This window comes from Mesoplodon mirus (assembly GCF_964341445.2).
Source record: "Mesoplodon mirus genome assembly, chromosome: 17".
NCBI lineage: Eukaryota > Metazoa > Chordata > Mammalia > Artiodactyla > Ziphiidae > Mesoplodon > Mesoplodon mirus.
In genome coordinates, this window is record NC_138993.1 from 23184142 (window position 1) to 23200770 (window position 16629).

The 16629-nt window shown below is 44.0% G+C and overlaps 1 protein-coding gene across 7 annotated transcripts in view; it reads left to right on the top strand.

Annotated features, from left to right (window-relative positions):
- Positions 1–16629, top strand: part of ENOX1 (ecto-NOX disulfide-thiol exchanger 1) — a 323624-nt gene that overhangs the window by 211883 nt on the left and 95112 nt on the right. The gene's annotated exons all lie outside the window — the stretch shown is intronic.

Consider the following 16629-nt stretch of genomic DNA (forward strand, 5'->3'; position numbering starts at 1 on the left):
AATAATATAGCCTAAATTATCATCACACATGGTTATTTGTATTATTCCTCTGAATATATAAATCTAACCACTCTTTTCTGGAAAAAAAGATTGTTTTCTATAAAGAAGGAAAATATAAGCAAGACAGTGGGCAATTATATAGTGAGTAGGATATTTTTTTCAACTTCCCCCACCAATATTGACTGCTGTCTATGAGCAGGAGCCTGAATTGCCTACAAAAGTGTCTTGATGATTAGAGGTAACTGCTGCTAAAACCTCCGCCAAGCAGGGAAAAAATAATTGAGAGGAAGGGATGTAAAAAAAGCGTGGATCGGGATACAAGCAAGTTAATGACCAAGTCACAGAAATTCTATCTTAAACATCTTCTGCCATTTAAAAGCAATTTTGGCGTCTGGGCTTTGAGTCCTAACTCCCTGATGTTCACAGTGTGTGTCAGACAAATCAGCGAGACTCAGAGGTCAGAACCAGCCAGGAAAATGTCATTACAGGTGGGGCTCAGGCCCCTGCACTTGAAAATCGGTGTTAACAGCTGCCGCGCGGAGCTCCCGGGGCCTGTCCATCTGTCCACACGTTGGGGGTGAGTGGCGCCCTTGCCAGGAGGAGGAGCGTCCGCCGTCTCTCATACCTCATGCGCCGGGCCCTCTTTTCCTCCAGGAAAGATGACTCTGGTCGCATGAAAAGTTGATATAAACCTTTAAGCTGTATATATAAGTCCATGCCACTCTCTCACTTTGTCCCAGCTGACCCTCCCCCTCCCCGTGTCCTCAAGTCCATTCTCAACGTCTGCGTCCTTACACTACCAAATGTAAAATAGATAGCTCGTGGGAAGCAGCAGCATAGCACAGGGAGATCATCTCGGTGCTTTGTGACCACCTAGAGGGGTGGGATAGGGAGGGTGGGAGGGAGACGCAAGAGGGAGGGGATATGGGGATATATGTATATGTATAGCTGATTCACTTTGTTATAAAGTGGAAACTAATACACCATTTTAAAGCAATTATACTCCAATAAAGATGTTAAAAAAAAAATAAAACCTTTAAGCTGGTTGAAGATTCAAATCTGAAAGAAGTCAGGAGGCGAGGGTGAGTTTAGCCAATCAGGAAGAAGCATGCAGGGGTGTCAGCGCCCCGCCCTGGCCCACACTGGAGCCCCGCTGTGCATCCCCACTGAGCTCCAGCCCCTTAAAGGAGCAGTTCTGTTCTTGCGGCTTCTCATACATTTGCAGAATCTCCTTGTCCGTAGGAAATGTACTTTACTGTGTTTGTTTTGCTTTGGGGGGAATTTTGTTTGGGGGTTTGTTTTGGTTTGTTCTGGTTTGGTTTAAACCACAGAAAGTTATCGGCTCACAGTTCTGGACCCAGAAGTGCAAGATCAGGGAGCTGGTAGGGTTGGTTCCTCTGTGGGCGGCGAGGGAGAGTCTGCTCCGGACTCTCCCCTTTCTTCCTCAGGTTTGCTGGCAGGCTTTGTCCTTCCTTGGCTTGTAGCTTCATCACCCTGCTTTCTGCCTTCGTCTTCGGATGGCCTTCTCCCCGCGTGTGTGCCTGGGTCCCAATTTCCCCTTTTTATAAGGTCACAATTTGTATAGGATTAAGGGGCCCACACTATGCCAGTGTGACCTCATCTTAACTAATGACATCTGCCGTGACCCTGGTTCCAAATAAGCTTGCATTCTGAAGTACAGGCCTTAGACCATCACCATATAAATGTGGGGGGACACAATTCAATCAGCAACAGACACGAGTAGATAGTCAAACTATATTTGTTGGATGGAGGAACGAATGGACAAAGGCACAGAGGCAAGAGCTCGCCTGGTGCCTCTGGGGAGCTCGGGGCTGTTTGGGATTCTTGGATCATAAAGGACAGGGTGGGGTGTGGGGAGAGGTGATGCCCTAGGGGTCCCCGTAGCACCTCCTTAGCATGCGGAAAGCATTAGCTCAGAGGCAGCAGTTATGATTTTCATTTTCACTGGTCGTTAGGGGGATGCATGGCGATCACTGTGGCAACACATCTTTCATATAGTTTTTAAATATATGTGCTTATTTAAGAGCCATCTTTCTACCTTACCCGCTTTGAGTGAATCCCCGCAACTTGCCAGTTTGAGCCCCACTGCACAGAATTCTCCTGACTTGAAAACCCACCCTCCATCTGCCCTCTGTCCACTTTATAAATCAGAAAAGCATCGTCTCCCAGGCCAGTCAACAGATAGAGGAGAGGGCTGGTCTCTCATATGTCATTGTTTTAGCAACCCATATAGGGGAAATTATTTCTGCAACAAACAGAAGAATATAAACAGTCTTAACAGCCTTAAGACCAGCATACAATTTTTAGAATTGCCTTCAAGTTAGCCAAAAAGTTTCTAACCTTTCTTCTTTTCATCCCTGAAGGATATGTTCACTGACTTCACATGGTTTCTCATGAGTTCATGGAGGAAACATTAGGGCAGGGTTCTGAAAAATGAAAAAGCCTCGGTGACTCTGTCTGGTTGTTTCTTAGTCTCCCCTTGCGTTGCATGTGAGTCACAATTTAATATTAGAGGTTTCACACAAAAGGAAATAATAGCTTGTATCCATGGTAACATGGTAGCCTTAACCTGATCTGAAGCTGGCAACAAAGTTAACCTGTCTCTGCCGCAGGGAGAGTAAGGTTGCAGGCTTTCGTTTATATCTTTAGGTATCCAAGAAAAGCGTACCCATATTTGAAATTCTTATTTACCTTCAGGTTACCACACTGAATTATTTTCTTAGGTCGATCGAGGTAAAATTTACACACAATAAAAATACTCTTTTGAGGGTTCTCTGAGTTTTGACGAATTCATACAGCCATGTAACCATCGCTACCACAATCAATATATAAAATAATTCCAGGGCTTCCCTGGTGGCGCAGTGGTTGAGAGTCCGCCTGCCGATGCCGGGGACACGGGTTCGTGCCCCGGTCCGGGAAGATCCCACATGCCTCGGAGCGGCTGGGCCCGTGAGCCATGGCTGATGAGCCTGCGGTCCGGAGCCTGTGCTCCGCAACGGGAGAGGCCACAACAGTGAGAGGCCCGCGTACCGCAAAAAAAAACAAAACAAAAAAATAATAATAATTCCATCACCGCCCCCCAAAATTCCCTTATGCCCCTTTTTAGCCCACCCCACTCCCAGCAGCCACCGATTTGTTTTCTACCCTCATGGTCCTGCCTTTTCAGGAAAGTCATATAAGTGGAATCGTACCGTGTACAGCCTCTTGAGTCTGGCTTCTGTCCCTCAGCGTAACGAATCTGGGATTCATCTGTGCTGCTGTGTGCGTCTGTTGTTCGTTCTTTTTATGCTGAATGGCATTCCACGGTAAGGAAGGGCCGTGCTTTGTTTATCTAGTCACCAGTTAATGGACATTTGGGTGGTTTCCTGTTTGAGGCCAATATGAATAAATCTGCTATAAACATTCACTTACAGGCTCTTTGTTTGGATATAATTTTTCATCTCACTTGGGTAAATACCTAGGAGTAGGATTGCTGGGTCATATGGTAAGTGTGTTTGACATTTTAAGAAACTGCTAAACTGTTTTCCGAAGCGTCTGTCCCATTGTGCTTTCCCGAGGGTTTACATGAGAATTACAATTGTTCTGTGTCCTTATCAGCCAGCACTTGGAATGGCCAGTTGGTTCTGTTTTACTCTGTCTTTTTTAGCCACTATAATACGTGTATATTAGTATCTCGTTATGGTTTTAACCACACCTGAGTTTAAACAGGATCTGTATTTTTATTCACAAGGATAAGTCAGCGTGTCATATTTCTAAATAACCAACTTCAAAATCAGAATTCTTTTTGAAGCCATGTGTAAATCATATTGATAGGACTGGTAAATATTTAGATGATAAGAGGATACCATTATAAGCTGCTGGTCATAAAACTGTGAGTGACTCATGGTGATTATGTCAGAAGGGTCCCTCATACATACTTCCAGCTGATGGTCTTTCATGCTGTTAGCAAATGTCATCTGAAGACCAGCTGTCTTAGGCCAGTAAACCATCAGCCCACGTAGAACCCTCTAACACTCTTGGCTTGCCATTATTAAAGACCAGGGGTAGTCAGCTGTCTTGACAATTTTCAGCAAGGGAGACCAGGAAAAAAAAATTGGGGGAAAGAGGACTATTACGATCAACACCATTTTAGAAATTAAGTAATTGGTTTTTTTCCCTTATGCTCAGAGAGGGTAGATGTGGGCTTCTCTGTATATGTATTACAAAAGCTAAGCTAGACTAATTTTGTAGAAGAGGGCAGAGAAATACAATAATGTTACTTTCTTAAAACACAAAGTAACCCCAGCTAGTTTTGCCAAAAGTTGGTCAAGGATTGGTCTTTGGGATATATATTAAGAAATAAATGAAAGTATGTTGAAATGAGAACATCAGTGAGCGCATCTGACCACTTAAGGGAAGTTAAGCATCTCTTGTGAAATCTTCTTTAAACGATTCAGTTGCTTAGTATGGACATTTTTAGAGATAGTGGAAAGTTTGTGTTCGATTCCCCTCCTGATTTCATATGTAATGAAGTCTCACGTGTACGTGTCAAAGTCAGGATCATTATTATGGCAGCAGGAGTCATATCAAGGATCGCGATGATGATGGCTGTGCTGGGGATGGTGACTGTGGTGGGGATGGTGACTGTGGTGGGGGGCGCTGGCTCTGCTGGGGGGGTGGTTTTGATCATCAGAAAACTTTAGGGGAAGACAGGTAAAATGAACTTACCCAAGACAACTTTAGATAATTTCTTTTTAATTTCTAAAAAAAAAGCATGTCCCTTAAAAATTTTGAAAATCCTAGAAAGGCCAGCAGCCCACTGCTCCCAGTGGCCTTCACAGGTGGTGCTACAAAGAACTTGGGCGCGGGCTTCCCTGGTGGCGCAGTGGTTGAGAGTCCACCTGCCGATGCAGGGGACACCGGTTCGTGCCCTGGTCCGGGAAGATCCCACATGCCGCGGAGCGGCTGGGCCTGTGAGCCATGACCTCTGGGCCTGTGCGTCCGGAGCCTGTGCTCCGCAACAGGAGAGGCCACAACACAGTGAGAGGCCCGTGTACCGCAAACAAAAAAAACAAAACAAAAAAGAACTTGGGTGAGGTGTTACAGACAGATAACACGGATAAATGCAACAGGGGTCTCCGTTCTCTTGATAACTGTTCACTTGTCATTTCTGTTTTCATCTTCTTTCTGAAATGCCCAGCAGTCATATAAGGGACCTACGAGGCTGATGCTCTGTGCCCATTGTCCTTTGTCTCATATTATCTGTTTAAACTTTATCTTTTATCCTTTCCACTGAAGTTTCTATTTGATAATCATGTTATTTTATTTGCAAATGTGATTTCTGTTCTTTGTTTACTATCTTTTCACACCGCCCTATTTTTTGGTTGCAGTATCTTCTCAAATCTTTTTGAGAATACTAATTAGTCTTTTTTAATTCCTATTGTTCCTGAATCATTTCTATTTATTCCAGGACTGGTTGTTTGGTTTCTGTGTCTCCGTCCGTCTCTTTCATGCTCCAGGTTCCTTCTCACGTGAGGTAATGCGTGGTAGCCTGTTTGTGTCGGGGATGAAGGGCTGGGGTCGCTTTTCTAGGACTCTGTGTGGCTTACCGATGGCTGAGTCCAGGTCACCTCCACAGCTGAGTCTTTCTCCTGCCCGGTGGCTCACTGACTGGCGGGCTTCATTTTGAGGACATTTGGGAACTCCACAAAGGCCAGACTCTGTCCTACACTAAGAACTCCACGAATTTCCTTCCCATTCGCTCTGCTCTGTTACGTTTAGTCACTGACAGACATTTTAATTGCCTGTGGAGGAAGGAAAGAGTAAAAGCAAACACACGTGGGCCAGGTCTGACATTTTGAACAAGAACCTGTTTCAGGGGCTTTTAGCTTAATCCAGTTGTTGAAGAAATCCTTGGTTAGCATGGTGCCCGGGGAGGTGGTGGGGGAAGAATATTACATGTTATTCTGGCTTTCCAGAAACAAGGGAAAGGAAGACCAGTGAGCACCTTTTCTGAATGTCTAAGAGACAAGAACACAGGAACCTAAGGCAGCATATTTTGGAAGATAGACGCTTCAGACCGAAGAAGCAGATCCGCAAATTAGCGGGGTTTAAGGGAGGAGAAAAGGAAGATAAGTAGTCTGAAAAAGGTGACAGGAAGAGGCTGCAGTATGTAATAACAAGAGAGAAGTTGGATTTTTAAGTGCGTTCTTTTTTTTTTTTTTTTTTTTTCGCGGTACGCGGGCCTCTCACTGTTGTGGCCTCTCCCGTTGCGGAGCACAGGCTCCGGACGCCGCAGGCTCAGCGGCCATGGCTCACGGGCCCAGCTGCTCCGCGGCATGTGGGATCTTCCCGGACCGGGGCACGAACCCGTGTCCCTTGCATCGGCGGGCGGACTCTCAACCACTGCGCCACCAGGGTAGCCCTAAGTGGGTTCTTTAAAAATTTGACACAGGGAGGCTTCCCTGGTGGCGCAGTGGTTAAGAATCTGCCTGCCGATGCAGGGGACACGGGTTTGAGCCCCGGTCCGGGAAGATCCCACATGCCGCGGAGCAACTAAGCCCGTGCGCCACAACTAGTGAGCCTGCACTCTAGAGCCCGCAAGCCACAGCTACTGAGCCCGCATGCCACAACTACTGAAGCCCACGTGCCTAGAGCCCATGCTCTGCAACAAGAGAAGCCACAGCAATGAGAAGCCCACACACCGCAACGAAGAGTAGCCCCCGCTCTCCACAACTAGAGAAAGCCTGCACCCAACTCAGCCAAAAATAAATAAATTTATTTTTTAAAAAGTTCAAAAAGTATATGTATGCATAAAGATATATTCACACACATATCTGGAATTTTTACGAGCTGTGGCTGCAGAGACATAATCCATGTTTATTTTATTTTATTTCAACTTACCCAGATGAAGTTTCTTTCTTTCTGAATAGAAAACAACTTACAAGGCATTTCCCACATTCATGTTAAAAGTCTTTGATATTTTGCTAGAATCAGAACAATCAAAAAAACGTGTACGTCTCTCAGATGTGGTTTTACCTAGGTTCCAGGGCAGGATATCAAGGTTCACAACGCGGCTTAATTTGGGGTCTACAGTGGTTGTCCTTCCTTAACTACCCCAGTTTGTCATTTCATCTTCTACCTGTTCTTCAACAAGTACCTTAGGATGATGCATTGTAATAGCAGCCTGCGTGATGGTGATGATAATCCTCATTTATAATTCAGTGCCCCTTCCCTGTGGCTGCTAGACGTCAGCTGTCTTGGTGGCAGCATGTGCATTTTGTAACATTTGCAGATCACACTCCCTGGCACTTCTCAGAATGTCTGTACCCACTGCAGTGTGAGACTCTTGAAGGGTTGGCTGGGGACATTTGGAACGAGAAATAGTAACCAGTGCTCCGGTTCTTGGCTCAGGGCTTCACATTGCAAAGCCCAACCCGTTTGAAATGATCGCACCTGACATCTGCTCAGGGGCTTAGGAGTTACTAAGGCACATTCCCATTTGACTCCAGGCAAGATACAAAGGACTAAAAGTGAAGCTCATGGAGAGGAAATGGTCCTGAGGTTTTAGCAGTTTCAAATAAGGGAGGACCATGGGCATCTTGCCGTTTTCACTGGACAGAGACCTTCAGATAACGAAGGAGATACTCTGCCTTCATGGATGTGAGTGGCACCGAGCTTCTGCCCAAGAAAATGGAAACACCAAAGCAGTAGGAGGGAGAGGGTTTCCGGCTTGGCCGTTTTCTGCACAACTGTGTACAAATCAGCCTATCTGAGCCTCACTCAGGTTCTGCATCTGGAGAATGGACCCTGCCAGCCTCGGTCAGCGTTTGTGGCTGTAAAATGAGGTCACGTATGTGAACACATTTGGAAAAGCTGTTCTGCAAATGCAAACTGCAATCGCCACATTCCTGGGGCCAACGTGAAGACATGTAGAGGTTTTCAGAGAAGACTCAGGACTTGCAGAGTAAGTCTGGACAAATCCAGAGCTGAGGTTCCTGACCCTGGGGTGGCCAGTGCTGTTACCCCTCCGCCCCTTACAGCCGGAGGACCTGCTCGCCCCAGTTTACTCTCAAAAACTTCTTCGTTACTCCACTCCGCGCTCACATCTCAGCAGTATGAGCTTATCCCGGCTTCTCAGGTAGAACTCGAGACCCGGAGGTGACGAGTGACTTGCCCAGGGTCCAGCACGGACGCGGTAGAGTCAGATTTCCAGCCCAGGCCTGCCTGACCGCGGCCCCTGCATTCTCTCTGTCACCCCGTAACTCCCCACAGCGGACCAGGTGGAGAAGTGACCAGAAGACCAGGCTTCAGGGCCACAGTGACCAGGGGAGCAGGACATGGGGAAGCTCTACCCTTCCAGCGCTCCTTGCTTGTGAGAAATATTTTTGGCAAAAACCCATTGCCTCTTTTCTGACTCTCTCACAGCCCTTTATGTGGTTTTTACGTTAGCAGAGGAAGAGCTAGCAAGAAGAAAGTAACACACATGTGGCTTTTATTTATTAAATTTGAACCGTGAAAAGAAATCTCTTCACTTCTGGGACGAGAAAGAGAAGCCCAATAAAGTTTAATTCTGGGAGGCTTCAGCTCACCATTAGAGCTCCTGTTCAGCCCGTAATTAACTTGATTATCAAATGCACCCTCATTAGTAATCGTCTCTTCTGAAAGCAGTGAGGCTAGCAGATGAACGCATGTGGGAGCCAGGGGTAGAAGTAATGGCATTGCCCTGCAGACCATTAAAATTGCTTGGCTTCTACCTTTTGCTGCTTTCCGCAGTGTCTGCAGTAGGTAATATGGGCCCTTGGGAGATTTGCAGCCATTCCCAGGATAAAGGAACTTGGCTTTTCCTGCACACTGTCCGCCCTAGTTGGTGGATGACCTTTGAATGACCCTCCCCTCCACCACCTCTTTTAGAAATTGCCTCCAGGCCAAGAGTACCAGCTTTATAGTAAAATGGATCTTTTCTTGAATGCAGCAAATCAAAATTGGCTTTGGCCGCAGACACGTACTGTTCGGCCATTGTCGTTATCTCCCTCCAGCCACGGACACTAAAATGAATCCTTGTGTTCTGGCCTTGACTCCATTTCTTTATAGTCTAACCATGCAAAGCAGCCTCATCCACGCTGAAACCCTGAACCCAGACGCACACATGGCCGCCTGTGTATAGCAGGTGTCACGCTCCCAGCCAGACTGATGTAATTATCCATCATCTCCAGTTGGGCTGCGGTTGCGAGGGAGTCGTGCTCCCGGGCTTTCTCCGTGCAGCTGGTTAGGAGAGGAAACATGAGGATTAGGAAAAGCAGCCCATTTCCTTCTCATCAGAAATGAAGGCTGTGAAGAGAAAACAGGGAGAAGTGTAGGGGGGGTGAAAGAATACAACATGGAAACAAAGAGGAAGGAGAAGAATGACTCAGGGGGAGAAGAATCCTCTTTATCTGAGCAAGAGAATAAACAGAGAGGCCGAGAAGCGTAGGTGGGAGCTGCAGTTTTTCTGGGTCCAGGTTTGTCGTTTTGATTTTTGTTTTATTTTTCTTCATACAAAAGAGTATATGCTCAATGCAAAAAAACTTGGAAACCTAAAAGAAGCATATAAAAGGAAACACATCATTCAGAGTGTCACTACCCAGATATAACTGTGGTTAACATTTACATATATTCTTTCAGTCTCCTTCTCTCTTTGCACATAAACATGTAGTGTTACCCATTTTAAAGATCAACCAATGGGCTAGCCAGACATAGTCAGTTAACGTTTCTGGACTTGTAACCAAAGAGTGGAATTGGGAATTCAGTACCAGGATGTGAGATGGTTAGTTAAAGGCTAAGTTTTCTCCTCTGTTTAACAAAGCACCCTGAATAGTCATCAAGGGAAACTTAAACCAATTTATTGCCCAATCTGGTGCTCACTTTATAGACCACCCACTTCACTCAGTTGATCACTGAAAAGACCTGCCTCATGAATTTCTTAACTTGATGCGACTTCCTCAGTTTGGTAATTACCTCTCCAGCTTTGGTGCTTTCTGTTTCATCTCTGTATGTCTCTGAGTGCCTCTCCCTCTCTGTCTCTCTCTCTCTGTCTCTCTCTCTCTCTCTCTCACACACACACACACACACACAAAGTAAATGGCCACAACAGCTTTATTTTCTGGAAGTATTGCGGAAGATAAAAAAGGAGAAAGTATATTTGAACCCTGTTTATAGGTTTCCAAGGAAGGGGCATTACAAATGGTGCTTATAAATGAAAGATGAGCAAAAGGACACTCCACACCTTTATTATCACCTTTTTCTTCTTTCGTTTGTTTTGTAGTTTACTGTAATTACCTTTGTAATGTATTCTGCTGTCCCCCATGCATACACATTCCATTTTTTTATGTCCACCACACCACCGCTTTAATTTATTTTAAGCCAGGTATCACTCAGGTATTCCGGTCAGAAGGCTTTCATTGGCAAGCACCGGCACTGTCATTCACGGTATTAGAGATGTATGTTTTCACCCATGATTTACATTTTATCCTAAGTCATTTCCTGAACCAGTGCATTGCACATTTTTCAGTCATTTAAATGCAGAGTGGGACTCTGCAAATTTGTCCTTCACTAATTCTCTGTGCATCTTGTTTTCTTCTCTCCTGGGTTTATATTTCTTCCCTGGTGGTTTGTATTTCTTCTGTGCTACTCACAATTTATTTCAGGAAGATCTTGGTAATGACCTAACTGTAAAGTCCATAAAAAAGCTGTTGGGCTGAGTTTCTTTTTACAATATAATTTTCCCCAGGTAATCCTCCTATTTATCATTTAGGGAGAAGGAGAAAAGAGGTGTTTGTGATGTAGTTTCACCACTCTATGTCGGATAACATGAGCTCACATAGATTTCTGAGAGTTGCCAGGTCACTTAAGGAGCACTCCGAGGTCCGACCTTTCCCTCATGGGTCCTTGGGTCTTAGTTGATGGGTCTGGTCTTTTCAGTCGGCTTTTCTGCCCAGCTGGTGATTGATGTGCTTGATTTTAAGTCCATGATTTGCTGGCCATTTCTCACGGTCCACCCACAGTATAAAAAGCAAGGTAGAATGTGATGATAATGGGAATTCTGCTTTACATATAAAATTTGGACTGGAGATGGGCTCAATTTCACCACTATTTTATTTATTTATTTTTTTTTTTCTGCGGTACGCGGGCCTCTCACTGTTGTGGCCTCTCCCGTTGCAGAGCACAGGCTCTGGACGCGCAGGCTCAGCGACCATGGCTCACGGGCCCAGCTGCTCCGTGGCATGTGGGATCTTCCCAGACCGGGGCACGAACCCGTGTCCCCTGCATCAGCAGGAAGACTCAACCACTGCGCCACCAGGGAAGCCCTCACCACTATTTTTACCTCAAGAGAACTGCAGAATACAGACTGCTGAAGCTAGGAGGGGCATTGGTGAGCCCCTAGACCAGCCCACTTATTTCCTGATTTTAATCAAATAGAGTTTAAGTCACTGAGCTTAGCTGCATTCCCTTCCCCCAACCCCCCTTCTCACCTCTGCTGCTCCTGGCTCCTCATTCCTGGTTCTTGGCTCCTTACTGGGCCTCCACATGCTTGCATTCTGAGACTCTTTTCCTTTTACATCCATTTATATCAATCTCCTAGCCCCCTGAGAAAGGAGGTGAGACACAGGGGTTATGATTTCCCCCCCAGCATGTTAAATAACTGTTAGTTTCTTTTTCCTTCTGATATTAGAGTAGAGACTAATTCTGGCACCTAAGGCCAGTCTTGCATGGCTAATTTAGTCATTTATAGCCAACAGCTCTCTGAATAAACAGATGAAGAAAAGAACAAATTGTTGAGTCGCCACACGTTTTATTCTCAGCTATTGAAAACTGTAAACCATCTTCCCTCGTTCTTTTTTTTTTTTAAGAATTGATTGATTGATTGATTGATTGGCTGCATTGGGTCTTCGTTGCTGCGCTCGGGCCTTTTCCAGTTGCGGCGAACGGGGGCCACTCTTTGTTGCGGCGTGCGGGCTTCTCATTGCCGTGGCTTCTCTTGTTGTGGAGCACAGGCTCTAGAGCACAGGCTCAGTAGTTGTGACTCACAGGCTTAGTTGCTCCGCGGCATGTGGGATCTTCCTGGACCAGGGCTCGAACCCGTGTCCCCTGCATTGGCAGGCAGATTCTTAACCACTGCACCACCAGGGAAGCCCCAACTTCCCTCATTCATAATCTCTGCTGCTCTTCCTACTCATGCCTGAATACATAATAATCTCATCTCATTGATTGAATAGAACCAGATTTCTGACAAATCTTTGTTGAAGTGTAAGGATTGATGGAGCCCTTCTGTCTTCAGGGGTCATGAATGCTCTCTGCTGGTATTAGATGCTAAGGAGCTTATTAGTCACTGACGTCATCTGGTGTGGCCCCAGGGCTATGAAAGAATGACTACAACCTTGGGAAATAAGCTGTTGTGTCTTTACTTACACTGAGTGTGTGTATGTGCAGTCACAAATGTTTCTGTTCAGACAATGTTTTCTACTATCCAAATGCTTTAAGAGCCTTGCATCCTGGGAGTTGACATTTTTATCATGCTTATCAAGGAACCAAGGCTTAGAAAGAGTAGTAAGAAGACTCCAAACCAGGCAATAGAGTGCTTAAAATTTATTCCTCTTTGTTTTTCCTAATCTTTTGAAAGTGAGATTACATCACACGTTGATACTTTAAGGACAGTGGCAACATGCCAAGCCTACTTTGAATGCAAGACCCTAGAAGATGTCAGGGAGTGAGGACATTTTTCTAAGCAGCTCTGCCGTTCCCTTCTTCTTGCTCTTCCTGCAGTTTGCAGTTTGCAGTTTGCATGTTTGCAGTTGATGAAGCATTTACATAGCACTCAGCTCACTCTTGATTGGCAGGACCTGTACAGAAAACTGTTCTTTTCAAATATATGTGAGACATTTACAAAAATTAATCCCATACTAGGCCTTAAGGCAAGTCTCAACAAATTTCAAAGGGGTGATAATATTTTCTGATCACAATAAAATTGTTAGAAATCAATGTCACAAAAAATAACTAAAATAAATTCTGTATACTTAGAAATTTTAAAAACACACATCTAAATCCACAGGTCTAAAAAGAAATCAGAGTTGTAATTTTAAAATAGTTGGAAGTAGTTGATAATTAAAATACAGCATATTAAAACTTGTGGGATGCAGCTAAAACAGAACCTAGAGGAAAAAATTTAAACTTTTAAATGTCTGTTTAAGGAAAAAAGAAAACTGGAAACAGGAATGAGCATCCAACTCTTATTACAAAAAAAATAAATAAACACAAGGAAAGATAAACAAAGATAAGGATAGACATTACTAAAATAACAAAGAGTCATATATTAGAGAAGATCAACAAAGCCAAACGTTGCTATTTGAAAAGACTAATAGAATGGAAAAATTTGGCAACACTGACCATAAAGAGAATAACTTAATAAACAATATTTTAAAAGAAAATGAGTTACAACTATAGATGTGACAGAGATTGAAGAACTATGAAAAAATCAGGAATAGTTTTACTACAAATTTTTAAACTCAGGTGATATAAACAAATTCCTAAAGAAAAAAAACCGTATCAAAATTAAATCAGGAAAAAATTGAAAGCCTGGATGATCTCATAAAAAAGTTGGAGTTAGAAACTTAAAATCTTACATCAAAGCAACAGATCCAAAATGGATTTACTGGAAGTTTCTACCAAACATTCAAGGAAATTTATGCCAATCTTTTGCAAAATTGTTCAGAGAATAGAAAAGGAGGAAACGCCTCCCAACTAACGCATAAGGCTAGCGTACCTAGTACACCTGATATCAAAACAGGACAAAGGCAGTAAAAAAGAGGGGTGGAAATTACATGTCAGTCTCACTTATGAACATAGATTTAAAATTCCTTTTTAAAAGCTAATTTAATCTGGTATTTTATAAACCACCAAACTGGATTTATTCCAGGAATGCAAGTTTGGTTCAACGTTGCAGAAGTCTATTAATATGATACAATCCCATTAACAGGTTAAACCCGAATAATACAATCTTTTTAATAGCCACTGAATATCCATTCATAATATGAAACTACAGAATATCTTGTTAAAGATTCATATCTTTATGAATATCTTGTTAAAGATTATCTTGTTAAAGATTATCCATATGTTGTTAAAGATTATCCACAGTGAACTCAGTGGCAAAACAGGCGGTTTTCTTTAAACTTCCCAAAGTAATTCTCACATAATCCTTCTTAATCCTGATATAATCACTTGGACTAGAATATAACTGCTTTATGTCACTTACTTGTATCATGATTTACCTTTTCAAATTGTCATCAGGAAGTAAAAATCACTGCTATATAGAGTCTTTTGGCAGTCCCTAAAAACGTGGTCTCCCTATTCTTTCTTTTGGAAAAAAATTAAAGTCATCAACACTAATCTTGGTGTTGATTTCCCTGTTTCTAGAATGCACACGTAACTAGCTGTGTATCACACAAGATGATCTTTTCTGTGCCATCATTGTTAGAAGCTGGCCTTTCAGCTGACTTCAGCAAAACCTGTGATTGAAATTTTCATTAAAAGGACATGGGTACACTTCCCACATGTAATGTTAAATTGCATGCAATCGCCGATCTCAAGTTGAGGGATTGCTAAGGCTGGAGGAACACATCATCACAGGGTAGATTGATATTAAGTGTAAAGCTACAGCTTTAATTTCTCTTAATTTTTATACCTTGGGACCCTTTTCTGCTGTTATCATTCATGGCCATGCTGACACAATTTATTGTAAAGGGTCTGAGCGATTCAGCTCACTTCTTTAGTGCTTCCTACGTTTAATGTTCCAGAAGCAGAGAAGATTGGTTTAAAATGGTCATTTTCTGTCTGCATCCTTGAGATCTATGCAAAATGGGTGGCGCTATATTTTATTTTACCCAATGGATCTCAGCCCCAGATATTAAGAACATGTGGCGGGCTTCCCTGGTGGCGCAGTGGTTGAGAGTCTGCCTGCTGATGCAGGGGACACGGGTTCATGCCCCAGTCCGGGAAGATCCCACGTGCCGCGGAGCGGCTGGGCCCGTGAGCCGTGGCCGCTGGGCCTGCGCGTCCGGAGCCTGTGCTCCACACGGGAGAGGCCACAAAGTGAGAGGCCCGCGTACCACAAAAAAAAAAAAAAAAAGAATAAGTGGCACATTTCACACTGGCAGAGTCTCTGTTGAGCTTTTCTCTTGCAGCTGCTGCTACTGTTCCTGCGGTTTTGTTTGTTTTTTTCCTTAAAGACCGTCTGCAGTTCAGGGACTGGGCAAACCTGAGATAGTCCAGAGGCTAAGTAACTGCCACAGAGACCACCTGCAGGTGGTTAAAGCCTCTCAGGGAGACTGTCCTTATCTGGTGAGGCCTTCACCCGTCTCCCCAGGGCTTGGCTCTGGAACAGGGAATAGGTGAAACTTGGAAGCCTCCACGAGGTTCTGGTTACTCTGAGACTCCTAATGAGGGGTCCCAGACCAGCCCCAGTGTATTAAAATAACGTGGAGACTTTGGGGAACGAGCAGACATCCTCTGCCTCACACCTCCTCTGTGACAGAAGAATGTGCCCATTAATTGCAAACCTTGTTGCAGAGCCACTGAAGATTCAAAGCACTCAGTTCAGGGACAGTTCTCTTCTCCTCACCTTGCCCCTAGATGTCTGAGCCTCCCAGCCATAAAAACGTCAACTTGCACTAACAAAGGAAAATTGGGAATATTGTTATCATTGAATTAGCTTCACTCAAGTTCTACCATTAATCAAGAGTTAAGCAACATAGGTGATGACCCATGTCCATTCTTAGTCAGACATCTGTGGCTGATGTAGAGGTAGAACTTTCAGCTGTATTTTCTCTCTTCATTTACGTGTTAGATCATTACAACTTTCTCACCAATTAGGATTCAACTAAAAGCTCTCAAAACCACAACTCAACGTTCTTACTCTGTAACCATTAAGTCAAAAGCTGCTTTCCTAAAACTGCAGTCAAGGTGGTCACTGATAGTGGTAGTATCTGTTATTGATGCCAGAAAGAGCATGGTTTGGCTCTCCACGGGCTGACCTGAATTAGCCCCAGATCACTTTGCATAAGCCAACTCCAAAGGTGGCCACAGGATTTTGGTCACAAGTCACCCATCAAGGGTTTTCTAGCTATAAGCTCTGATCGTGACTAGGTTGTAAACCCTGCAGAAAAAGAACAAATCTCTTTTGGCCTTTGGGGCACAATGCAAGACCCAGCTGTGCAATTAGGTTCTTGTTTGAAGCAAATGGGCCAACCTGGCTGGAAAGCATGTTAATATTTTAAATTTCTACATTAACAGCTGTACATGTGCCCAGAGGCTGGGGTGATGACCACCTTATATAATTGCCAAAAAAAAAGTGACAAGAATAAATAAATCCCAGCAAATTGGATGATCGTTTGCAGTGGAATTGCCAGCAGAGACAACAGAGGGAATATCACTGATTTATATTCCTGCTTCAGCAACGCATTTGACACCTTCTCCTGGGAATTGCATGAATGGTGTTAATTCAAGTTGGCTGGCCCTGTGTTTTGAAAATTGGCTGAAGGAGGACAACCAGCATGGCCAGGATGGGACTGAACAATAGACCTTCCGCTATGAATATTA